The 26,407-nt window shown below is 38.6% G+C and overlaps 1 pseudogene; it reads right to left on the reverse strand.

Annotated features, from left to right (window-relative positions):
- Positions 1-1,186: 1,186 nt before the first annotated feature.
- Positions 1,187-26,407, reverse strand: part of LOC118835054 — a 30,876-nt pseudogene continuing 5,655 nt past the window's right edge.

A 26,407-nucleotide genomic window follows, 5' to 3' on the forward strand; every position in this document is an offset into this window, starting at 1 on the left:
AAATTTTAACATGGGGAACAATTCTCTGCCAGCTCAAGGAAATTTCTTAATGGTATAGTACTAATGTGGAAATACGTCATAATATTTAGCCTGGCTTCTTTTTTGACCTTTATCCTATCGCTCCTAGAAGCTTATTCAAGATTGCCACCTCTCTTTGGAGCAGAGACTCTTTAAAAGTTTCCATGATGGCCTGTTATAACCAGAATGGCCTTTGTTTTCTTTGGGTGGATCAGTTTACCTCACTGGGTCTTGCTGGGTCTGCTGCTCCTCTTCTGGGACAGGAAGCCCAGACACCATGCCAGGAAGCAGAGAACTTCCTGTGTGATGAGTCATGGGGCTGGCTGAGGGAAGGTGCTAACTCCAGAGCCATGCCCTGTTGGGTGTTAATCTAGTCTACGCTAGGGGGAGGGGCCAACTCAAGAACCAATCAGCCTTGGTCATTCAGGCGGTGCTTGATGATGTCAAAAACTCTATAAGAGGGGAGAGGACAGCTTGAAGAGCTCTCTTTCCTTTTCCGGTTGGCGTGGGAGCAGTGGGGAGTGTGACTCTGGGCCAGCCCTTGCTCTCGGGCTGAGCCCAGATGTTGGTAACTATGAATTGTATTGGATCTGTCTGTTGATATTTGTAATTTGTTTGTATTTAGTTCTGAAGTTCGGGATGGTTTTGTTTTCCCCCAAACTAAATGGGTGTTCTGAACTTCAGGATGCTGGCTGTTTGTTCCCCTGAACTAGCTGAGTGTGATCTGTATTTGGCCTGTCTGTTGATGCTTGTCTCTTTGCTCCCCTGAACTAACTGAATGCTAACTGAATGCTGGCGTTTTCCCCTGAACTAAATGAATATTGTCTGTATGCGAACTGAATGCTGGATTAAAGTAAGCTGGTCAACCCCTTCACCGTGCTTTCCTTGTTTAAGCAGATATAAAGAACCTGTGCTTTCCTGGCAGCCTCTTGGGTGCTGGCAGCCTCCTGGCAACCCGGCAGCTTCCCGGCATGCCAGCAGCCTCTTGGGTGCTGACTGTGGGGGAATCTTGCACCTCCAGCAGGAGCTGCTAGCCGATTGTTAAAACACCTGTCTATAGAAACTGATGACAATAATAATATCACTTGATACTTCAAAAGATTTATAATTTCACTCTTAGTTATTCATTGATGCTGATTGAGGCTTTTCCAAAATTTAATTCTTAGTTTCACAAGTTACTCTGAGTGTCAACTTCATCATGTGCTGTTTTATGTCCTAAAGTTTGTCCTCTCTGAAAACAGAAAGAATGATCCTAAAGTGACAGATGGGATTTGAGGTGTTTCTAACTTTGTTGGTCCTATTTTTTAAAAAATCATAGATTTAGAGCTAGCAATGACATCAGAGGATATTTACTTCTACCTCTTCCTTTTACAGTTGAGGAAACTGAGGCCCAAGAATGTTACAGGATACAGGGATAACAAGTAGGAGGGGTGATATTTCACCAAGGCCAATAACCTTTCTCCAGGGCCAGGAATTTGACCCTCTCCCCCGCACTGGAACCACTGTATCCTGCTCTTTTTCCACTAGACCACAAGCTTGTATTCCATAGTATAGCCTTAGGGCATTTGGAATCAAGCACCCACCCACCCCAAACCCAGTTGGATTTGCAAAGGAATTTAATGGAAAAATAGTGAAGACAAAGACAACAACAACAACCACCAAATTAGAAAAAATGTGCTAAATTTTGTTGTCAATTCCAGTCAGATTAGTTTTTTTCCCCCCTTCTCCATAGCTTTTTTAGATAAAATGTAAGGTTCCTCTTTTATTAAAGCCTTTACAATCTGGCCCTAACCTATTTTCTCAGCCTAATTGCATACTACTTTTAAACTTGGATGACAACTACCTCCTTCCAGTTTCCTATACACAATTTTTTTGCCTGTTTCTTTGATTTTGCACAAGCTGATATGCATGCCTGGAATTTTCTTCCTCTTTATCTCTGCCATTTGAAATGCCTAGCAACATTCAAGCCTTAGTTCAACTATTACTTCCTTTAAGACATCTCTTCTGACTCCTCTGGTTGCTAGTGACCTCTCTACTACCCAATAATTTTTTCTTTATTTTATGTATATCCTAGATTTACGTACTTAAAAACATGTTGCTTTCCCTCTCCTAAATGTAAGTTCCTTGAGGGCAGGTGCTGTCATTTAAAAAAAATTCTTTTATTTTAATTTATGGAATAAAACAAATATTTCCATCATCTAGTATGTGGCTGCTCAAAATGCAGCCCGCAGTGCGATTTATGCAGCCTGCCAACAAGCATAGAAATTTACATAAATGGTTTAGTAAATGAAACCAAGCTGTCGCAGAGCTCTCATTAAAATGGCAAATCAAAATATATTGTCTATTATTTCAATAAAAACCTAAAGTTGGACAGCCCTAATCTAGCACAATAAAAAGATGATTGCACATGAAACTTCAAATCTACTATGCACATGTTATTCCTTTCAAATATACAATAAAATTTGTCACATAAATTTCTTTTTTTTCTTCCCTTCACCCAAAGAGATGACTACCATTAGATACAAATAGGCATATTATATATGTGTGTGTGTGTGTGTGTGTGTGTGTGTGTACACACATACATATATTTGTAAAATTATTCTATATATACTTCTATTTGTCAGTTCTTTCTCTGGATGTAGATTGTGTATTCATATGTCCTTATAGTTAATTTGAGTATTCATAATAGTCATAATAATTTTTTCATTCAAAGTAGTTGTTAAAACAATATTGGTGTTGTTGTATACAATGTTCTCCTAGTTTTGTTCATTTTGCTCTTCATTATTTCATGCAAGTCTTTCTATGTTTTTCTAAAATCATTGAACATGTTGCTTCTTATAGCACAGTAATATTCCACAGTAGCTATGTCATTTCTGTATTTCTATCCCTGCTTACACATGTAGCTAGGTAGTTAATGACCGTAAAGAATTTCACAAAGATGTTGACTTTTTGGAAGTGATACTGCGTATTTACGTTGGCTGAAACCAGTTACCGTATTTCACATAATTATAACTTTAAATACTACAAATTTGAATGCATGCAGCACTTCATAGGATTCCTTATTTGCCTTAATCAGGGACTAGATGCAGTAGTCACTAAAATTATTTTTGGGTGATTGCTTATCTTGTCTGCAGTGCAATTTCTAGCTTCTAAGACTTAATATGCTGTAGTAAGCTCAATATTTTTACCTATGTTCAGATCCTCAGTGATGAATTTTTGGCTCTTGACTTTGCTATCACATGAACTTAGCAAAATTCTGTTCTTTCAGTAGCCCAAATTAAAGTCTGCTCCTACCATGCACCAAATCAACATTAAGTAAAAGTCAAATATAACCTTGACAAGGGTGAGTACTAGGAGCTGTGAAAAATAGGAAAGATCTGCTGAAGAAGGCAATCTGTGAGACAGGTCTTGAAGGAAACTAGGTACTCAAAGGAGACATGAGAATGAGGGGCATTGTAGGCATGGGGGCCAGCCAGTTTAATGGTACAGAAATAGGAGACAGAATATTATGTTGGAAGGAGAATTTTTCTAGAATGTGAGGTGAGGTTATTAAGTAAGGTTATTATATATAAGAATATGAAGTAAGGTTACTAAAATTGGAAATGTATTAGTAGGCCATGTTGTGAAGAACTTCGAATATCAGAGGGGTGTGTGTGTGTGTGTGTGTGTGTGTGTGTGTGTGTGTGTGAGAGTGTGCGTGCACATGAATGAATAAATGAGTGAACAAAAAATGTATTTAACTTACTATATAAAAGTACTGTAGTAAGTACTAGACATACACATAGAAAAGCAAGGCATTTCCTTATATTCTACAAGTGAAGGCCAGATGAATGAAAGGTTTCATCTGCAAGTCAAATTGAAAAGCTCCATGGCTCTTAGGATGCATCAGCAAAGCAGATGATATTGTACCTTCTTTAATGTCATTTACACTAATGTTGAATCATTTGATAGTGCCAAGGAATTTGGTGGCAAGAACTTTCTTTTCTGGGATATACTTGATTATAGAAATAATAAGGAGCCATTGGAATTTTTTTTTTTTGAGAGATGATGTGACCGAACTGTAAAATCACTTTGGTGACAGCTTGGAGGATAGTTTGGTATGGGAAGAAACTTGAAACAGAGAGACCAATTTGGAGGTTATCTACTGGTCCAGGAAAGAGGTAATGAAGACCTCAACTAGGGTGGTAGTTAGAGATGGTAAGAGGGGGGAGACTTAGATATTCTGATCAATACAATGATCCACAACAATTTCAAAGGACTCATGATGAAAAATTCTATCCAACTCCAAAGATAGAACTGCCATTCTCTGAGTGCAGACTGAATCATATTTTTAACTGTATTTTTCTTGCTTTTCTTGGGAAGCTGGCTAACATGGAAAGATATTTTGCATGACTTCGCATGTATTATGGGTATAATATTGATTGCCTTCTCACTAGGTGGGAAAGGGACTGAAGGGATGGAATAAATTTGAAACTGAAAATAAAAAATGAATGTTAAAAAAATAAAAAAGAATGATTTTTGTTCTTTAAAAAGATGATAATTAAACCCGTGGGAGATGAAAAATTCACTAAGTCAAAAAAAGTATAGGGATAAAAGAGAAGCCCAGGAAAGAGCCTTGGGGTAAATACACATTTTGGCAGCTTGAAATTGTTGATAATCCAGTAAAGGAGATGGAGATGGGATAGTCAGATATGCAGGAGAAACAAGAGAGATCACTGTCAGGAAAAAACAGAGAGGTAAGAAAGTCCAGGAAAGAGTGATCAACAATATCAGATGTTACAGAAATATTAAATAGGATGTGAGTGATATTAGGTACTTAGATTCATCATTTTAGAAATCATTGGTAACTTTTGAGAGAGAAATTTTAGTTGAGTGATGAGATCAGGAGCCAAAGTACAGAGGGTTAGAAGAGAGTGAGAGGAGGCAAAGTTGATACAACAAATGTAGACATATTTTTAAAGGAATCTGGATAAGAAAGGGAAATGATAAATAGGGTGATTGCTTGAGTGAATGCTTGGGTTTAGTGAGGATTTTTGCAGGATGGAAGAAGAACTCTGTGCACTTGTTTTGCAGGCGTCAGAGAAGAAGAGATAAAAGTATACAGGGGGAATAATAGTAGAGAATCAAGAATAGGGAGGGTTTGACATTGGTGAAGGGAAGGATCATCTCTTCTTCAGAAACTAGAATACAGCAAGCAACATTTGTGGAAGGTGTCATGTAGTATTGGGATGAAGAGACAGAGAAAAGACAGAGACCATGGCAAATGGCCTTGATTTTCTCAGTAATTTATTGTAATGGGTAAAATTAACAAAAGGATAAATTGAGGCAATTCTCTGAATGAGATAAAATTTATTAGCAGGGGCATGCTGCCTGTCAATAAATGGGTCAATTTCTTGCCTCCTTTCATGCCAAAGGTGCTGAGCAAAAGCATGATCCCCTTTATATAGATTTTGGAGAGTACAGGACAAAGAACAGAACAGGGTAGATAAAATCATAGGATTGAGGGCAATATGATTGGTTACAGAGCTGAGACACAGGGAGCAATGTGATTGGTTAGAAGTTTGCTAGTGGGGGCTAGCAACAGCCCTCTGCTTCCTTCCTGAAAGTCCAGGCACAAGATCACAAACCAGCTTGGTGTGTAAAGATATTAGACCTAACTTCCTTGTGTTTACACACATCACTCAAGGTCAGTTAAATTCTTTGAGGCAAGAATAGATCAATGATTAGCAGGAGAACTAAATTTTTAAACTTAACCCATTACAGAACAGCTGAATCCTGACCTAAATTTAGAGATAAAGAACCATGACTTAAGCAGTTACAGGACAAAAACAATTAATTGGAAATAGAATAAATAAGAAAATAATACAGGATCAATTCAATCTTGTCAGTATGAGGCAAGTCTTCAAATGAAAGGGTTCAAGGGAGGCACTATGAGAGGATTGAATAGAAAAAGTTTGGAAAAGTCAATCTAAGAAGTGCAAAAAGAATTTATTAGTGGAAAAAAATCCTTGCTAAGGTGAGACCCAGGTAAAATCAGAAAATACAAATTTGTAATGGATCTAACACAGTTGTGTGAACGCCTTTTGTTCCATTCAGGATGTGAGTATGAGATAAGAAAGCTGGCATTTGGTAAGTTGTGAATAGTGACAAACAAGAACAAAGAACATAAGACATTCTGGATTAGAATTGAGCTAGTTGAAATTTGTGACAGCTAGGTGGCACAGTGGATGGAGCATTGGCACTGGATTCAGGAGGACCTGAGTTCAAATCCAGCCTCAGACACCTACTATCTATGTGACCTTGGACAAGTCATTTAACCCGGTTTGCCTCTGTTTCTCATCTGTAAAATTAGCGTGAGAGGGAAATGACAAACCACTCCAGTATCTTTGCCAAGAAAACTCCAAATGGGTTCATGGAGAGTCAGACACAACTGAAATGACTCAACAACAAAGTTGATATGTGAGATTGGGAAGAGCGAAGGTTATATCAAGGATTGCCATTTGAAAGAAGAATTTGACATATTCTTAGCTATCAGAAGGTTATATTAGAACCATTAGGTAGGAGTTACCAGGAAGTAGTTGTCTTTTCCTCATGAGAAAGACTTTTGTAACAAGTGCAGCTTTTCAAAAGAAAATTGGCCATTTCCAACTTCAAAAAGAGATATTAGGTAAGCATTTGTCAAGGAAGCTGTTGTGGGGATTAATGGTCACTACAAACTGGGAATCAGCTAGCAAAGTTGAAATGTTCAGTGGGATGGGAGGAGTTGCTGTCCTGGATTCCCTTCCCACTAGAAATCCATATGAGTCACTGGAAAAGAGTAAGGAAGAATAAGGCAGCAATAGTGAATTTAAAGAGATCTATTGGAAACACCTAGCTTAGACACTTTTAATCATGTAATTAATAAGCATTTATTATGCACCTACTGTGTCTAGACTCTGAGTACTAGTTCATGGGGATACAAAGACAGTCCTTGCCACAAAGGAACTGTCGTTAGGGGGAAAGATTGAATATAACAATCTGTATTATGGTTGATGATCTTCTAGTCTTCCATATGTAACACTATAACATTTATAGAATAGATTATTCAGAAAGTTATAAATCTGAGTTCTTATGCATTAGTTTGTCCTGTACCTTGTGTGTGGATAAAGAATTGTCAGTAACCCTAAATATGTGATTAAAATTGTTACTATCATCTTTAAGTGATTACAAGAATTTAGCTGTATAGATCACAATTCATCCATTCTTTTTATTTTTACTTATGAAATTCCTCTTCATGTCTACTATATATCCTTCACAAGGGCTCTAGCTAACTTGAAAGGTTTCTTCTTCCATGTCTCTTCATATTCTTAGTATATCACTCTATGAGTTGAAAGTATATCAGAGTTAGGGGAAAGGAAATATTTGGAAGATTTGCCAACAGAGTTGAATTATTTAATCAGACAATAAACATTAATAAAGTATCTCCTATGTAATGTCATTGTATTAGTCAATGTATTAATTTTTTAGTCATTGTATTAAGTGCTGAGGACAAAGAAAGGCAAAAGGCAGTCAGTCCCTGCTTTCCAACAGCTCAGTCTAATGGGTGAGACAACATGCAAACAAATATGTACAAACAACATAAATACAGGAAATGTTGGGGATAATTAACAGAGAGAAGGTATAAGAAATAAGGGATATTAGGAAAAGGCTTTTTTTTCTAGAAGATGAGACTTTAGTTAGGACTTTAAGGAAGCCAGGGAAGACAATAGCTGGAGATGAGGAGGGAGCACATTCTAGACATTGAGAACAGACAATTAAAATGAATTGACTCAGGAGACATAGTGTCTAGTAAAAGAACAGCAACAAGACAATGTCAATGGATTACAGAGTATTTTCGTGGGGATGAACAAGTAAATTTGAGAATCATCAGCAGAGAGATGATAATTGAAACCATATGAGCTAATGAGATCAGTAAGTGAAATTATATAAGAAGAGAAAAAGAAGAGGGACTAGAACAGAGCCCTACGGGACACTCATAGCTAGAGGATATGCCCCAGGTGAACATCCAGAAAAGGTGATTGAGAAGGAATGGTCAGATAGGTAGGAAGAGAATGAGGAGAGAGTAGTACCATGAATACCTAAAGAGAAGAGAATATCAAGAAGAAGAAAGTGATAAGCAATACCAAAGGTGGCAGAGAGATAAGGAAGGATGAGGATTGAAAAAAGACCAGTAGATTTGGCAATTAATAGATCATTAGTGAATTTGTAGATGACAATGTTGGTTGAATGAGGAAGTTGGAAGCTAGACTGTCGAGTGCTAAAAAGAAATTAAAAGGAAAGGGAATGGAGGCACCTATTGTAGATCTCCTCAAGAAGTTTAACCACAAAACAAGGGAAGAAATATGGGGCAATATCCAGGATGGATAGATCAAGTTAGTATTTTTGCGAGGATAGTGGAGACATGGCTTTTTGTGTAGGCAGTAGGGAAGCAGCTAGTAGATAGGAAGAGATTGAAGATAAGTAACAAAATAGGGAAGATAAAGGGGAAAATCTGCTAAAGAAGATGACATGGGTAGGGATCACTTGTGCATATAGAAGGGTTTGTCTTAGCAAGGAAAAGAACCACCTTATTATGTGAGAAAGGGTTGATGGTAGAGACAGGAGCAGAAGGCATCTGGAAATTGTGAGTTGAAGTGGAGGTGAAATTCAATGAATGGCCTCTCCCCCTTTTATTTTCAGTGAATTACAAAGCAGAATTCTGAGCTGAGAGGGCCAGTGGAAAGAGGACTATGGGACTTTTAGGTAGGGATGAAATTTAATAAGATAGAAGCAAAAGTCTACATAGGTAGTCCCACTTTATCTTTTATCTCTCATCTAGATCCTATGATTCTTGATTCTAAGGTAAGTAGAGTCTCCTCAATAATCAACATGAAAATACTACATCTTTTTGAGCTAACCATCATCTGTCCATTTGTTGCAACAATCTGGCTAGCAGGTGCTGTGGGGGTGTAAAACCAACAACAACCAGCTCACGCAACACTGCAAGCCCAAGTTCTTTTGATTTGCTTTACCAAGGAAAGCAACATTAAGGTGTTAACAATCTTACTTTAATCCAGCATACAAATACCATTCACATAGTTCAGGGGAAAAAGCCAGCACCCTGAACTTCAGAGCAAATCTAAACAAATTACAAACATCAACAGACAGACCTAATACAATTCATAGTTACGAACATTCGAGTTCAGCTGGGGAGCTCATTACAACGGCTGGCCCAGAGTCATGAGCACCACCACTGCTGTGGGTCAGAGCTCCAGAAAAGGAAAACCAACCCCTGGTTTTATATCTTTTTCAGGGTCAAGGGTGAGTCACACATGCAACTCATCCATGTGACCTAAAATCGTCACAAAATATATGACTTAAACCCACATGGTCTAAAAGCCTCTGATGTCACAAACATGGCACTCAAACCCATGTAAGCTAGGCTTTCCCTTGAGGCAAGGAGGTCGTCAGGGACTCCTAATTTAATCAAGGAAATAAAGACCAAACTCTTCAAGGGCAATTGGTTGAATTGAGTGCTAAGAGCCCATTTTGATTGCCAATACATCATTCTTATCTTTCTGAAAAGGGAATAGGTGCTTATGAGGCTATTATCAATAATTGTGGCTGTGATTAATGAAAATCTAAAGGGTGTCCTAGTTCTGAGTGATATGCCTTTGCCATAATTCCACATTCAATCATTATTCTTGCTTTCAAAACCTCTCTATCAATAGATCAAAGGACTCTAGCCACTGTTTTGGGAAGTCTATATTTGTCACTAGCTTGTACAGAATAATGTGATATGTACCTATAAAATCACCATGTAATATAAAAGCTAGCTATATATCAGATGCCTAACTGTGTATAAGAACCTTAGCTATAAAGATGGGGCAGATAGGTTTCACAATAGATAGAGCACTAAACTTGGAATCAAGAAAGCATCTTCATGAGTTCAAATAGGGCTTCAGACACTCATTAGTTGTGTGACCCCAAACAAGTTACCTAAGCCTGTTTGCCTCAGTTCTGTATCTGTAAAAATGAGCTGGAGAAGAAAATGGGAAACCACTCTAGTATCTTTGCCAAGAAAATCCAAAAATGGGGTCACAAAGAGTCAGACAGGATTGAAATGACCTAACAATAAGCAGATAAAGACATAGCTGTAGATACCATGTATTATACAAACAAATTATGGAACAGAAAACATGCATGAGAATAAGCTGTTGGTTTAAAATAGGATTTAAGAGTAAGGGCTATTATGCCATTCATCATTCCAGTGAAAGATTCATTGTTCGTACCTTCATCAATTTCATAGATGCCAATAGGTCTACATCTCCACCTCCCCATACTTATGAATTTTGCAAAATTCCTTGATTCAAATACAAGTCCAGCTACTTAATCTCTCATATAACTTCAATGAGCTTTGATTTTTCATCTGTAACATACAAGGATTAGACTAGACAATATTTAAGTTTTCTTCCAGCTATACCTCTATTATTTTGGGATCCAGATGATTTTTAGACTAATTTTATATTACCCGCTTCCTCCCTTCAAACACCAAATCACTCCCCTTTTCAGCTCTGGCCAACTTGCTGCTCCCTACCTTCCCTCTCCTACTTCTATGTCTTTTCGAAACATCTCTCAAGCCTAGAATGCTCTCCTAATCTATACTTGTAATTCTTTGCTCCAGTTAAGGTTCAGTTTAAGTGCCACCTTCCTCATAAAGTCTCTCCTGATCCTTCTAATCATTAGTCCCCAAATTACTTTGGATTTACTAATTATATTTATTTATCTCTTTATATGTTGTATCCATCCAGTGGAATTTAAATTTCTTTTTTAAAATGTTTAATTTTTGTCTTGATATTTCCAATACCAAGTATAGTCCTGAAATATGATAAATAATAAATGTAACACATTATATATTGATATCATATCTCTGTAGTTCCCCTGAGTACTACATTTTTATGTGCCTCCAAATGAATCCACATTTTCCTCCCTGCTGTGCCTAAAAAGCAGTGCTATTCATCCACAAAAAGCTAAATTCAATAATTCCGTTTAATTTTTGGCTTGGAAGAATTAATAGAAAAGTCAGATATTAAACACACACACACAAATAAACAAACTAAGAAGTGAGTAGTTGGTCCAGCTATTCTCTGTCCAGATAATTCCTCTAAGGAGTGTAATGCATGCTCACTCCAGGACGAATGTTGGTTTTCTGTTGTCACATTAGTAAACTGCAAATTTGATCAATAATTAAAACTGCTTTATTGAGAGCTGACTATATGTTGAGTATTGTATTAAGTCCCACAAGAAATTTTAAAATATATAGAATATTCTTTCCCTACCCTTGAGGATTTTCTAATCTAGATATAAAACAAATAACTAGCACAGAGGACATGTGACAATTAAAGTAGGACAAAATTAAGACATTGAATTCCTGAAGATCCCTGTGTACTGGTATGTAGAGGATGAGGTTAGGGAAAATTATGGAAAGATTCTTACAGGTGGTGAATTTTTAGATGCATTTAGATGTGGTGTGAGATGTATTGATAAAAGCCAGGCTAACGTGGAGCTATATCAGAGGCCAAAATAAAGCAATTCAACCTTCTTCTGCCTCAAAAAGCAACACAAGTGAAATAATTAATCTTGCTCATGGAAAAGAATTTAAGGACTCTCAACAGAGCAGACTTTAAATCTTTTTCTAGCCTTAATATATAAAAGTTGATTACAGTGAGTAATTTTATTTTTTCATTGTATAAATTGTGTATTCACTTATCTGTATATAAGTTGTTGCACTTCAGTAGAATGCAAGGTGTTTGAGGGTAGAGGCTCTATTCCCAGGTGGTAGTTGAGTGCTTAGCACATATATTGTAGTAGATGCTAAATAATAAATTGAACAAATGGGACCTTTATTCCATTATTCTCTTTTCTGAGATAGTTCTCATTTCTTGGTTGGCTGTTCTCCATACTTTAGAAAATAAAGTTTGCTTGAAATAATAGAAGGGAAACTCAAGAGAGGAAACAATTGCTCTACAAGCATATAATAATTAAGGGTCTACTTTATGTTATACACTGGGGATACAAAAAACAAACCCAAAACAGTTTAAGAAGAAAGGTAACTGGGTGGTAGAGAAGAATCCTACTGTGATTGTAAAGGTTGGAGGATGGAAGAATGACATAGAGAAAGAGATGAAAGACTAAATGTATGGAGATAAGGCATAGGCATGGGGGTAGTAACAGTTTTAAAATTAGAAATAGTTTCTTGTGCTCCAAAGAAGGATGATATGGATCCAGAACTGCTATTAAGGGAGAGGTCACTTAGTAATGGTCAGAGGAAGAAGATATGAATAGTGTGAGTGAACCTTGGCCAAAGGCGAAAAAAAGTGTCTATTTGTCAAAATGACAAATGATCGAGAGTTCTACTGTTTTCCTAGGATGTGTGTGTGTGTGTGTGTGTGTGTGTGTGTGTGTGTGTGTAATGACTACCCAACTGCAGTGATACACAGGAAGGAAATTTTTTAAAAAGCCTTAAAAGATTAGGGAGTACCTGGAAACAAACAAACAAACAAAACCACCTTGAAGAATTTAGGGACTTAGGTGGTGTTTTCTGTGACCACTGATGATTGTTGAAGGTAGAAGCTTCAGAAGAGAAAACATTTGGGAAGTAAACAGAATATATATGAGAATGGAATGTGGATTTATGGACCTGACTTAAAATGCAGAAATGATGGACTTCTGGCCAGAAATTAACTGTCCTAAATAATGGCTGATAAAAAAGTATATTTTATAAATATTGTGTGGGGGCTCTCAAACTGAAAAAGGAGGATAGAAGGAGGAATATACCAAAGTTAATCTACCAAAAAGTAGCATAGATGCTAGCATGTATTATACACGAAGAAAAATATCAACAGAAGACCAATAATTAATTGAAAGGCAAGAGCTAGCCATAAAGCCCATTGTGAGAAATAGTGGAAACAGTTTAGTTTCCACAGAATTGAAAGTATCTCTCCCCTCCCTCCCCACCCCCCCCCCCAGCTTTAGCAGAATATAAGTCAGGTGACTGATTAGAACCAGTTCTATTCGGAGCTGTGATCTAGCAGAGACCAGGCTTCTGGTCGGGTGAAAAGGTTAGGAGGCTTGTATGCATACTTAAACCAGCCATTTGAGGAGGGCATGACATAGGCAGTCAGGGGGTTGCATCTGACCAATAAAGGGCCAGGTGGGAGATTTGAATTAGGAGTCAATAAAAGGACTGGTGTTAGTCTGAGTCCTGGTACTCCCTTCTACTCTGTTCAGGGGATGTACCCATTTATGCAGAGTGAATATATGTAAAATATAATTAAAACCTTCCTGGCTTCCCAATGAGTACTGTTTATTCCTAGACAACATGAGTATATTTATAACACCATGACCTCAGATGCCTATATAAAACTTTGCAACAAATGAGCAATCATCATGATAAACTACAAATCTTAATGCAATGCACTTGGTGGAAGGAACTAGTAACTTGAACCTCTTTCTGGAAGAAGAGACTTTATACCAAAGGGATAGAGCTGATAAAGAGCTACTCAGAGTACCAATGTTTGCTAAAATATGTGCACATGAAGTACCCAAGTAGGGGTTGAGGGGAGAGGAATTATGGTCAGAAGGATTTGGTAAGTATCAAAAGAAGGTGAAAGAAAAGCCTTATTGTCATAGAAGTATATTAAAGAACAATAGGACAGAAGGAGGAATCTTATAAGACTGAGAAAGAAATAACAGACTTGGCACAGAAGCATGATATTGTAATGTTGGGGAACTTCAATTATCTGGACATCTGTTGGTGGCCTTTTTCTGCCCAAAACATAATAGATTAGAAATTCTTGGTTTCAATTCAACATGATTGAATCCATCAAAAAGTAGAGGAAGAGACAAAATGATCTATTCTTTCGGACATAATTCTGACCTGTATGGAACAAGTGGTTACTGAAGTAGTAATAATAGGAAAACTATTTAGAATGGAAAAGGAAAGTAAGACATATTCTCACATTCAACCTAGACATGGGGAAAGGACATATTAAAAAGTTGAGAAAGGTAGGAATCAACAATCTCATATTACGCAGAGAATTTTAACCAAGAGGGATCTGAACTTGTCGAAATTGAAATTCTGAAAATCCAAATATAAATTATTCAGATTTAGAGGAAACAGAGGAGCCTCCTAAGAGAACAATATGATTACATGAGAACTCCTTGACTAGATAGTTTGATGTTTTTTTAGTGTATAGAAAAGGGAAGCAAGGACAAATAAGTGAGAGTGAGTACAAAAATGTAGCTTGATCCTGTAAGAATAATTTCTGGAGTACTCAAGCACAAAATGAGCTGATGACAAGATGAAGACCAAACAAGGAATAAGATCCTTGTTTGATATAGGAAAAAGAGTGTTAAATTAGTTCACATGATTGAAAAAGAAGATGAAAAATGCTGGTGGGGATGTGGAAAAATTGAGACACTAATGCACTGCTGGTGGGGTTATGAACTGGTCCAGCCATTCTGGAGAAAAATTTGGAACTATGCCCAAAGAGTTATAAAATTCTGTCTACCCTTTGACCCAGCAATACCAATATTAGATCTCTATCCCAAAGCAATTAAAGGAAAAGGAAAAGGATCTATATGTACAAAAAAATTTATATCAGCTCTTTGTGTGGTGTCAAAGAATTGGAAATTCCTCCATGTACTGATGCAAAATGAAGTGAGCAGAACCAGGAGGATACTGTACATAGTAATGGCAATATTGTAATGATGATCAACTGTGAAACATTTAGCTATTCTTATCAATACAATGATCCAAGACAGTTCTGGAGGGCTTCTGGAGAGAAAACTGATGAACTCTGAGTGAAGATTGAAATATAATTTTTCATTTTATTATACTTGCTTTTTTGGCAACATGGCTAATATTATGTTTTGCATAATCTCACATATAAAATTGACATATTGCTTGACTTCTAAATGGGTGGGGGAAGAAGAAAAGAATTCAGAACTCAACAATTTTTAAAAGGTGAATGCTAAACATAAATAATAAAAATTTTAAAAGGATTCTTTGTAATAATAATTTATGATTGCTTATAGTACAACATTACTCTGTTACATTTAGGTACCATAATTTGTTTAGGCATTCCCCAATTGGTGTACATTTACTTTGCTTCTGGGTCTTTGCTAAAGCGAAAATTGCTTTGACGTATTTCTGATAAAATTCTAGAACATATTATTGTTTTTATTTTTCTATTTGTTAGTTTGTTTAGACTGGGTCTGCTATCTGGCCAAAATGAAAGTACAGCTGCTATTTTTAAGTCAACAAATTCCACTTGTGATTGGTTTGGGGCTTGGCCTTCAATATTTCCCACCTGTGCCAGTTCATCTCTCCTTAAGGAGCTCTGTGACCCTCTGCTCTTGGAAGCCTACCATACTGATACTGGGCTTAGTGTGAAAACTAATTCATGTTAGCACACTGAAGCTCTGAACTCCTGAGCTCAAGCAGTCCATTACACTCAGCTTCTTCAGTAGATTACAGATATGACCTCTAACACATTATATTCAAGGTGTATTTCATGAACATTTGGGAAGGAAGTCATTGATTACTATAATCCACTATGGATTCATCAAGGACAGTTGGTGATATAATTTCATTTTGTTTTTGATGTAATAAGGAAATCAGGAGATTTGTAGATGAAATATACCTAGATTTTAGCAGAGCATTTAACTAAGTCTTTCCTACGCTTCTGGGCAAGATAGAGATACAGGCTGGAGTGCTAGACAATAGTATATTTAGGTGCATTTGTATCTAGTTGAATGAATAGTCCCAAAGAATATTTATTAATGAGTTCAGCTGAGAAGGAAAAGTCTAATGGATTGCTTTGCTTTAAGTATGTGTCCTTGACCCATTCTGTTCATCCTTTTTATCAGTAACTTGAATGAAGCATACTTATAAAAATTTATAGATGGGACTCTTGGAGGGTTAGTGAAGGAAGATATCTTCAAATGGAAACAAATAATTAAAAAATTGACAAGAGGAAGTAAATTATCAAGATTGGGATAGTGAATTGGTCAGCACCTACTCTGCAAGTTATACTCTTAGAGAGTTGCTGAAACGACTTAGAGGTTAAATGAATTATTCGAAGTAACAACTGATATGTATCAGAGGCAAGAATTGGATTCTTTTTGGACTACCCTTCTATGCACTAAACCATGCCACCTCTATACATAAGGTAAATGATAGTGATAGAGCACCTAGCTGCCACTGATGAGTTCAAATAAGTTGATGCAGATAAGCTACCTCCTTGAGAATTGAAATAATTGGCAGATGTGATTGTAGAACCAATGTCAATTATTCTTTTTTAAAAATTTAGAGATGAACAGAAGTACTATTTTCAAAGAATAAATGAAAATTTACAAGATAAAGGAATGTTAGAAATCATTGAAACTTCTGATTTTATAGATGAGGAAAGTGAGGGATTGTTCCATTTATTCTAATCCCAGAACTGAGCATAGTACCTGGCACAGAAATAGGAAACTAGACCAGCAGAAACTACTGACAGCTATACCCCAGAGCTCCTTCTGTTTGGCTTTTCTAATTTTCATACAGACTCATATTACAGATTATCTAGAACTATTTCCTTCCTTCACTCTTTATAGAAACCTTCTACCTCCTTTCTTCTCTTTTTGACAGCCAGTATATGTTTTCCTTTTTTCTGGCCCTATCAAACACATTTGAGCATTTGGAATGTGCAAAGAAAGAAGCAGGAACAAATCTACAGGAGATGTGAGAATGTGAAGAGTTTATTTTTTTTTTTCCCCACCACATGTCAGGTGGAGCCATCTTTCAGCACAATAAAAGATGAAAACCTTTCCAGTATTATAGTTTCACTTTTTTTTTGTATTGCTTGACAAATAGAGCAAAACTGATATCTCCAATGTCAACAAGAAGATTAATTGAAGTAATTTCCTTGAAAACTATTTAAACATCCCCAGGGCATTATTTTACAATACCAAGTAAAATTTCATTTAAGTGTGTAATATGTAATTTCAGTATAATATATTTTTTTTAAATCAAAGATGGGAATCTTCAGCTGTAGATGGGATGATTACTGATTGAGTCTGTTGTAATAAATATTCTTTTCTGGGTATTGGTTAGAGTCTAACCAATAATAAAAAATAATAAAAAAATAATAAAAAAATCCTTATAATCAAAGGATTTATTCTGTAAAGTTTGGGTTCAATCAAAGAGCCACACTTGCAGATCTACAGGGCCACATACGGTCTCAAGGCCACAGATTCCCCACCCCTGGGTTACACTACATGACTTTGAGGTCCCATCTAACTCTGAAATCCTGTGATTCTGTGAATAAAGCATTGCTGTTACAAACTAACAAAAGCCTACCATTAAGAAGCAACTAGGAGGCAAAGGTGGACCAAACACTGGACATGGAATTAGAAAGATGAGTTCAAAATTGTCCTCCACCACTTAAGAGTTATGTGACACTGAGTAAGCCACTTTACCTGTCTGCTGTACTTCAGTTTCTTTACTTGTAAAATGAAGGTAATAGTAATATCTGCCACATGGGTTTGTTGTGAGGATAAGAGGAGATAATATCTTTAAAGGGCTTTACAAACTTTAAAGCATTAGGCAAATGACAACTATTAATAAAGCCAATATTTTTAAAATGTTGGATTGTTTTTTTTTTTTATTCCACAAGAAAAGGGCTATTCAGGGAGATCATGGGAATTGTTCTCTTTTGAAGTTGTTTTAAACTATCTCTTCCATGGTATACCCTACCCACTCTGTAAATACATAGCATTACAGAATAATCTAACTCACCCTATTTAGGTCCACATCATGTTTCAGATGGCCTATTCCATTGCCTTATAATTGGTCTCTAGGCCTAAGTCTAGCCTGCTTCCAATTCATCTTTCACATTGCTGCTAAATGACCGTCCTAAAATTATATTCCTCCACTACTCAATACACTTCAAAGGCTCCCTTCTACTTCTGGAATCAATTACAACCACTTTTTTTTTTTGACATTTATAGCTCTTCACAACATGACTCCAAATTGCCTTTCTAGGCAGCTCCCTTAAAGCATTGTGCAGTCCAGCTCAGTGGGCCTTCTTGCAGTTTCTTATAGAGCACATTTAGCTCACCATGCCAGTGTCTTCACAGGGACCATGTTTCATACCTAGAATGAGCTTCCTTCCCTTCCTCTGATGCTTAGAAATAATAGTTTCTGGAGGGGACACAGCCAAGATGTCAGCTGGAAAGGAGGGACTTGCTTAAGCTCTCCCCCAGGTTCCACCAAACACCTGTAAAAAATGGCTCTGAACAAATTCTAGACCTGCAGAACCCACAAAGTAGCAGAAGGAAGCAGAGCTCCAGCCCAGGAAAGCCAGGATGGTTTCTGGGAAGGGCCTATCACACAGAGCTGGGAGTGGAGTGGAGCACAGCCCAGCAAGGGCCAAGCCAGGACCAACCAGACTGGGAGCCAAGCAGAACAGGTGGTAGAACCCTGTAGGACCCTGAATTATTGACCTGTGGCAGTTACCAGACTTCCCAACACACAAATGCCAAAGACAACAGAGAAGGTTAGTGGGAAAAGCTGCGGGGGACAGAGTGAAAGGAGTTTGCAGTTCAGCCAACGCCCCTGGGGCAGCAGAAGCGGTGCAGCTGTGGGGCTGTTTCCAGAGCTCCAGCTATGGTTGCTTCTGGCACCAGGCTCACCTGGTGGGAGGAATGAAGCAGTGAATCAGAGCGGGAGCCTGCTTAAATCTGGGTCATGGTCCTGGTTGGTGGTTCTTGGGGAGGAGTAGCACTGGTGTGGCAGAGCTTGCTGTGTAGAAATAGCTCTGAAAGCAGCAGCATAACCCCTCAAGCTTGGGACAAAGTACTCTCTACTCTACAAGCAGTCATACCCTGACAAAAAGCTCAAGGGTCAAGTAGTTGGCTTGGAACATGGCCAAGCAGCAAAAATGGACTCAGATTCAGACTCAGGCTTTAGAATCTTTTTTTGGTGACAAAGAAGATCAAAACATACAGCCAGAAGGAGTCAACAAAGTCAAAGAAGCTACATCAAAAGCCTCCAAGAAAAATATGAATTGGTCTCAGGCCATGGAAGAGCTCAAAAAGCATTTGGAAAAGCAAGTTAGAAAAGTAGAGGAAAAAATTGGGAAGAGAAATGAGAGTGATGTGAGAAAACCATGAAAAACAAGTCAATGACTTGCTAAAGGAGATGCCCAAAAAAATGAAGAAAACAACACCTTAAAAAATAGACTAAATCAAATGGCAAAAGAGCTCCAAAAAGCCAATGAGGAGAAGAATGCCTTGAAAGGCAGAATTAGCCAAATGGAAAAGGAAGTCCGAAAGACCACTGAAGAAAATATTACCTTAAAAGTTAGATTGGAGCAAGTGGCGGCTGGTGACTTTATAAGAAATCAAGATATTATAAACCAGAACCAAAGGAATGAAAAAATGGAAGACAATGTGAAATATCTCATTGGAAAAACCACTGACCTAGAAAATCCATCCAGGAAAGATAATTTAAAAATTATTGGACTACCTGAAAGTCATGATCAAAAAAAGAGCCTAGATATCATCTTTCAAGAAGTTATCAAGGAGAACTGCCCTGATATTCTAGAGCCAGAGGGTAAAATAGAAATTGAAAGAATCCACAGATCGCCTCCTCAAAAAGATCCCAAAAAGATAACTCCTAGGAATATTGTCACCAAATTCCAGAGCTCCCAGATCAAGGAGAAAATGCTGCAAGCAGCCAGAAAGAAGCAATTTGAGTATATACATATATATATATATATATATATATATATATATATATATATATATATATATATATATATATATATGGAGAGAGAGAGAGCGGGAGAGAGAGAGAGAGAGAGAGAGAGAGAGAGAGAGAGAGAGTGAGAGAGAGGGCACAGGGTGAGTTGAATATGAAGGAATGATATCTAAAACTCCTTCATATTCAACTCACCCTGTGCCCTCTGTCTATATATATTTGTATTCCCTTCAACTACCCTCATACTTAGAAAGTTCTCGTGAATTACACACATCATCTTTCCATGTTTTATAATATCTTGATTTCTCATAAGTTACTAGGTTCTACTTGCTCCAATTTTCTTCAGTGGTCTTTTGGACCTCCTTTTCCATTTGGCTAATTCTGCCTTTCAATGCATTCTTCTCCTCATTGGCTTTTTGGAGCTCTTTTGCCATTTGAGTTAGTCTATTTTTTAAGGTGTTGTTTTCTTCATTTTTTTTGCGTGTCTCCTTTAGCAAGTCATTGACTTGTTTTTCATGATTTTCTCACATCATTCTCATTTATCTTCCCAATTTTTACTCTACTTCTCTAACTTGCTTTTCCAAATCCTTTTTGAGCTCTTCCATGCTCTGAGACCAGTTCATGTTTTTCTTGGAGGCTTTTGATGTAGGCTCTTTGACTTTGTTGACTTCTTCTGGCTGTATGTTTTGGTCTTCTTTGTCACCAAAGAAAGATTCCAAAGTCTGAGACTGAATATGAGTCTATTTTTGCTGCCTGGCCATGTTCCCAGCCAACTTACTTGACCCTTGAGTTTTTCATCAAGGTATGACTGCTTGTAGAGTAAAGAGTACTATGTTCCAAGCTTGGGGGGATGTGCTGTTGTTATCAGAGCTATTTCTATACAGCCATCTCTGCCACACCAGCACTCCTCCTTTCCCAAGAACCGCCAACCAGGACTTGACTCAGATCTTAAGCAGTCTCTGCGCTCCAGCTCTGATCTCCCCCTTAATTCCTCCCACCAAGTAGGCCTGGGGCCAGAAGCAACTGCAGCTGTAGTTCTGTCCTCAGAGATGCACCACCTCTGCTGCCCCCCAGGTGGTGGCTGAACCATGAACTCCTTTCACTCTGTTCCCAGCAGCTTTTCCCATTAACCTTCTCTGTTGTCTTTGGTGTTTGTGGGTTGAAAAGTTTGGTAACTGCCACAGCTCACTGACTCAGGGTGCTTGGGCCTGTTCTTCCCGGCTCCTGGTCTGGTTGGTCCTACCGCCGCCCATGCTGGGCTCTGCTCCCCTCCGCTTCCAGCTCGGTGCATGATAGACCTCACCCAGCAACCATCCAGGTTGTCCTGGCCTGGAGCCCTGCCTCCCTCTGCTATTTTGTGGGTTCTGCAGTTCTAGAATTTGTTCAGAGCCATTTTTTAGGTTTTTGGAGGGACCTGGCAGGGAGCTCATGCAAGTCCCTGCTTTCCAGCCACCATCTTGGCTCCACCTCCAGAACTCAAAGTTTTAAAAGCAGATGCTGAAAAAAAGTTGTTTTTGCATGCAACTGGGAAACAAGATATACAGGCAATGGGGTCTAAAAATCTATCTTTCCCTACAAGAAAGTAAGGGGAAAAGGGATGGGGAGGAGGGAGTTGGTGGCAGAAGGGAAGGCTGACTGGGGATCCACACAATCAGAATACATACCATCTTGGAGTGAGGGGGAGGGTAGAGATGGGGAGAAAATTTGTAATTCAAAATCTTGTGGAAATCAGTGCTGAAAACTAAAAAAAACTATTAAGCAGTAAATTATGGAATTTAAAAAAAAAGAAATAATAGTTTCTTTCAAAAGTTAGCTCAGGTCATACCTCCTACTTGAGGCCTTTCATAATATGCCTTTTGGTAGGCCTTCCTTGGCTAGATTATCTTGTAATATATGTGCTCATGTTGTTTTCCCTTCTTTTCTCTGTAGAATACAAACTCCGTTATTTCAGTGATTGTTCTATTCCTTCTAATTCCAGCAATGGTCACACTGCCTCATGCAGAAACAGGCAGGTATTATATATTCATTAACTGATTTGTTGATTGACTTAGAGCTGGAAGGGAATTTCGAGTCAACTAGTCTAACTCCCCTCATTTTATGGCTGAGGAAACTGTGTCTTAGAGAAGTGATGTCAGGAGACAGTAAAGAACAAGGATGGTGGTTACATTACAAATTCAATGACCCTGAAACACAACACAGCTTTCTCTGTGTTTGCAGTGATATTTTGTGTCAGCTACTTTGCAGCCATGATATCTTTGAATGCAGATTTCAGTAGAGTAAGACTCATTTCTTATTGCGCAGATGGGGAAATGGAAGCTCAGACAGATGAAATGACTTATCCACTGTCACATAATTTATGTTTTGGGAGACATTTTTAGCAAGCACCCATTTTATTCTATAGGTAATTCAGTCTTATCCTGATACTCTGATTAGAAGCATAAGATATCTAACAATGTGCTCCTACTTAAAAAAAATCCATCATCATTAATAAATGAGTAGCCATACTTTCTTTTCTACTCTGTTAAACTTCCTGTTTGAAATTATTTTAGATTAATCTGATGCACATATTATAGAATAATAAAATGCCCCTTGAGTATTCTGACTATCAACTAACTGGCTTTGAATCAGAGGGAACTGAAATGCTATGTAACTCTAATTTAAATACCTCCAGGCAGTCTGCAGTACAATCAATGGCATGGCAAGGTGGCAGGCACTGGACTTGTTTTAAAGAATAAAATAAACCACTTCCTGTTCAGGTTCCCTTTTTTTAATTTAGTTTGGTTAAGGTTGTCAAGTTGGATTGATAGACCATTGAGCTCGTCCACCAGAATGTACATCTTGGACCATACAATTACAAAATGAAGAAGGCTAGTCATGTGGTAAGAACAAGGACAACCTGAGTTCTATATTAGTATTTTTTTTTATTAAATGACCTACAAGAAAGTCCCTGAATTTTAAATAAACCCCTTTGTAGGATTCATAGGAGGTCAGAGATAAGAGTTGCTTAAGTTGATAAAGCTCACATCAGCTATGGCCTTCAAAGTTGCAGTATGTACATACATTTATATTACTGCCAATCAAAGAATTAGAATAATTCTTTTGCATAATTAAAATAAATTTTCTCTGTTCTTTATAATGTAAATGACCCTATGTAACTTTAGTATATCTCTAGATATAATCAAAACCCTTATGAGATACCAAATGGCTAATCCTATCTTACCTCCTTGTAGCCATAATGGCTTTTGTTTTCTTTGAATGGCTCAGCTTGCCTCATTGAGCCTCTGGACACTGTGGCTTGCTCTTCCGGGGCAGGAGGCCCGGGGAGCATGCCGGGAGGCAGACGGCTTCCTGTGTGGGGAGTCATGGGGCTGGCTGAGGGGAGGTGTTAGCTCCAGAACCTGGTCTACCCTAGGGGGAGGAGCCAACTCAGGAACCAATCGGCCCTGGTCATTTGGGCGGAGCTTAATGATGTCAGAGACCCTATAAGAGGGGAGAGGACAGCTCGGAGAGTTCTCTCTCTTCCTCTCTTTCCTTTTCCGGTTGGAGCCAGAGGCAGTTACAACGACCGTTACAGAGGCAGTTACGACCGTTACATCGTCAGTTTCAGTTGCAGCTTCAGTTTCAGAAACAGACACAGCTGAGGCAGGAGCTGCCAGCAGCAGAGCTGATCTACGGGAGGAAGCTGAACAAAGACTTCAGTCCAGTGGGTAATCTTATTACCATCAAGGGGGAAACATGATTTTGCTTTACGCAATCATGTTTCTCTGTAGCCTCCTGGTTACTCTTTCAAGGCGTACTTATTGGGCCTGGAAGATTATGACCAACATATCAAAATGGGGTTGCTGGTTCATGGGTTGGTTACTGTTGAGCCTAAATAAATGTTTTGATTCTTCTGCCTTCTACTATGAGAGTTTCTTCTATCCGGCGATTCCGAACCTTTCAGACATGTTTATGATCTTCTTTGAGATTATAAACTCGGCCCTCCTGATACATTTGGCGTCACGAACAGGATCGCTAGGTATAAGATCTCTATTTAGAAGCAGAACAATTCCAGAGGAAGAGATAAATATCCCAGGATGGGAGGATCCATTTTATTCCTCCCTAGCAAAAGAATTGGCTAAAAAAGCTGGACCCTGTGAAAACTGGGAACCAAGGCTACGGAGAGGAGATCCTAGGGATTTGGAAAAGTGTTTACGAGAAGTTGGGATTCAGTCAGGGGCATCACTATCTAGGCAAAGCTGGATAGTGTTATCAGCCTACCGGCTAGTATACGAAAGATTGAGATTAAGTGAAAGACATAGGGGCACTCCTACCCCACAGGAAGAAGAGGAATCTCAGATAGCAGGAGACCAAACTGACTCAAATGAGAACTTTTCTATTAATGTGGCTAAGAGCAACAGGAGACCAAAAAAGCCCAGAGTGCATTTCAACCCAGCCCAGAAAGAGCCGGCTGAGGCACAAAACACTACTGGGGTTCAGGATGTGCCTCACACAGAGAATAGGAGATGGTTAAATGATCAGACAAGGGCTCGACCCATACAAAGGAGGAAGACAGAAACCCGAGGTGAAGATTCAGTTACAAGGGAAATTCAGGAAGATTTCTCACCGCAAGAGGTCACAGATATTTTGAGTAGATTCAGCCAAAGAATAGGAGAACCATTGATATCTTGGATGGTAAGACTCAGTGATCAAGGGGCCGGTGGAATATCAGTAGATGGGACAGACTGCATGAGATTCATAGGTATCAGCCATGATCCTCTAGTTCAACAAGCTTTTAGGGAACATCATCAGCAAGGAGATGGTGATAGCAGGACTACTCTGTTGGCATTAGCCGCTGTGGGATGCAATAAGAGATATGATACTGATTCTATGTGGCCCACTGAGCACAGACCCTGGTATTCACTTAGAGATTGTATCATGAGACTAAAGGAGGAGGTAATGAAGACTGCCATTATGACAGGAACTGCAGACAAATATTACAATGATCCAATGGGACTGTCTCATAGGAATTTAATAATTAGGACAGCTCCCCCTGCTTATAAACAACTAATTTTGAATTTATTGCTTGGAGAAGTAGGGAGCCGTCTTACAACAGTGATAAATAAGATTTTACAGTTATATGACTTAGGTGACTGGGGAAGGGATAGATCTCCTCGAGAGAGAAGAGTGTATAACCAGCAAACTTGGCGCCAAAGGAGAGTAACAAGGAAAGAAATGTTTACTACTTTATTGAGAGCAGGGGTAGGTTTTGAAATGATAGATGGAATTCCAACCAACGAATTATATAGAATGTACAGAGATAGAGGACTTGATAACACGAGAAATAGGGAAATAAGAACTGCTCCTGCAAGCCCACAAGCCACTCAGAGTGAAGGTGACCTTGTGTGATCAACGGATGAAAACTTGTACATTTGGGGAAAGGCTGGGAGGACAATCTTAGTCTATATCTAGGGTGGGATCCTCTTGGCTTCCTCATTATGTTCCTTTTGAAAAGAAACATTTCCCACCTGAGTTTGGCTCTGATGTTGGATCTTTGCATAACTGAAATCTCAACCAAACTTGAGATGATTTTATTTGAAGAATTATAGTCCATACTTGTCTATTCTTTTTGTCCTTTGTTTTGGCTAACCTTGTTGCTAGTTTTGTTTCCTTCAGGCTTAAGCACCCTGCACTTTCCGGTGACTGCCTAAGCATGTAGCATTCTTGGAATCCCTGCCAGCTTGTTAAAGAAATGACCTCTGGAATGGGACTTTTTGGGGGCAGGGCCATCTCTACATCCAATTTCAGCATGAAGAAGCTATGGAAAATGAGACCTTCACCCCTCACCCCAAGATTTTGAGCCCCAATCGTTCAAGGGGGGGGGTGGAAATGATGATAGTGTTCTGTTTACTTATTTTGTGTTATCCTTGCTGTGTTGTTTTATTGTTATGATATTATTGATCCTATGTAATGGATACAAGGATTTAGGGGTGGACATTTGAATTATTAATAATTATTTTGGGGATGATTGATTGAAGAGATTATCTTGCTGGGACCTAGGGGTGGATCGCATTTGAATCGTTAAACCAATGTTTAGGAATGTCACCAAATGATATGTTTTGCTTTATAATGAATGATATGTTTTAGTTTCCTTTGTAATTGAATCACAATGTATGTTCTAGGATACATGGCTGATTAGATTATGTATCCTATAACAAGGGGTGGAATGTAGCCATAATGGCTTTTGTTTTCTTTGAATGGCTCAGCTTGCCTCATTGAGCCTCTGGACACTGTGGCTTGCTCTTCCGGGGCAGGAGGCCCGGGGAGCATGCCGGGAGGCAGACGGCTTCCTGTGTGGGGAGTCATGGGGCTGGCTGAGGGGAGGTGTTAGCTCCAGAACCTGGTCTACCCTAGGGGGAGGAGCCAACTCAGGAACCAATCGGCCCTGGTCATTTGGGCGGAGCTTAATGATGTCAGAGACCCTATAAGAGGGGAGAGGACAGCTCGGAGAGTTCTCTCTCTTCCTCTCTTTCCTTTTCCGGTTGGAGCCAGAGGCAGTTACAACGACCGTTACAGAGGCAG

This window comes from Trichosurus vulpecula, chromosome 1 (assembly GCF_011100635.1).
Source record: "Trichosurus vulpecula isolate mTriVul1 chromosome 1, mTriVul1.pri, whole genome shotgun sequence".
Classification (NCBI taxonomy): domain Eukaryota; kingdom Metazoa; phylum Chordata; class Mammalia; order Diprotodontia; family Phalangeridae; genus Trichosurus; species Trichosurus vulpecula.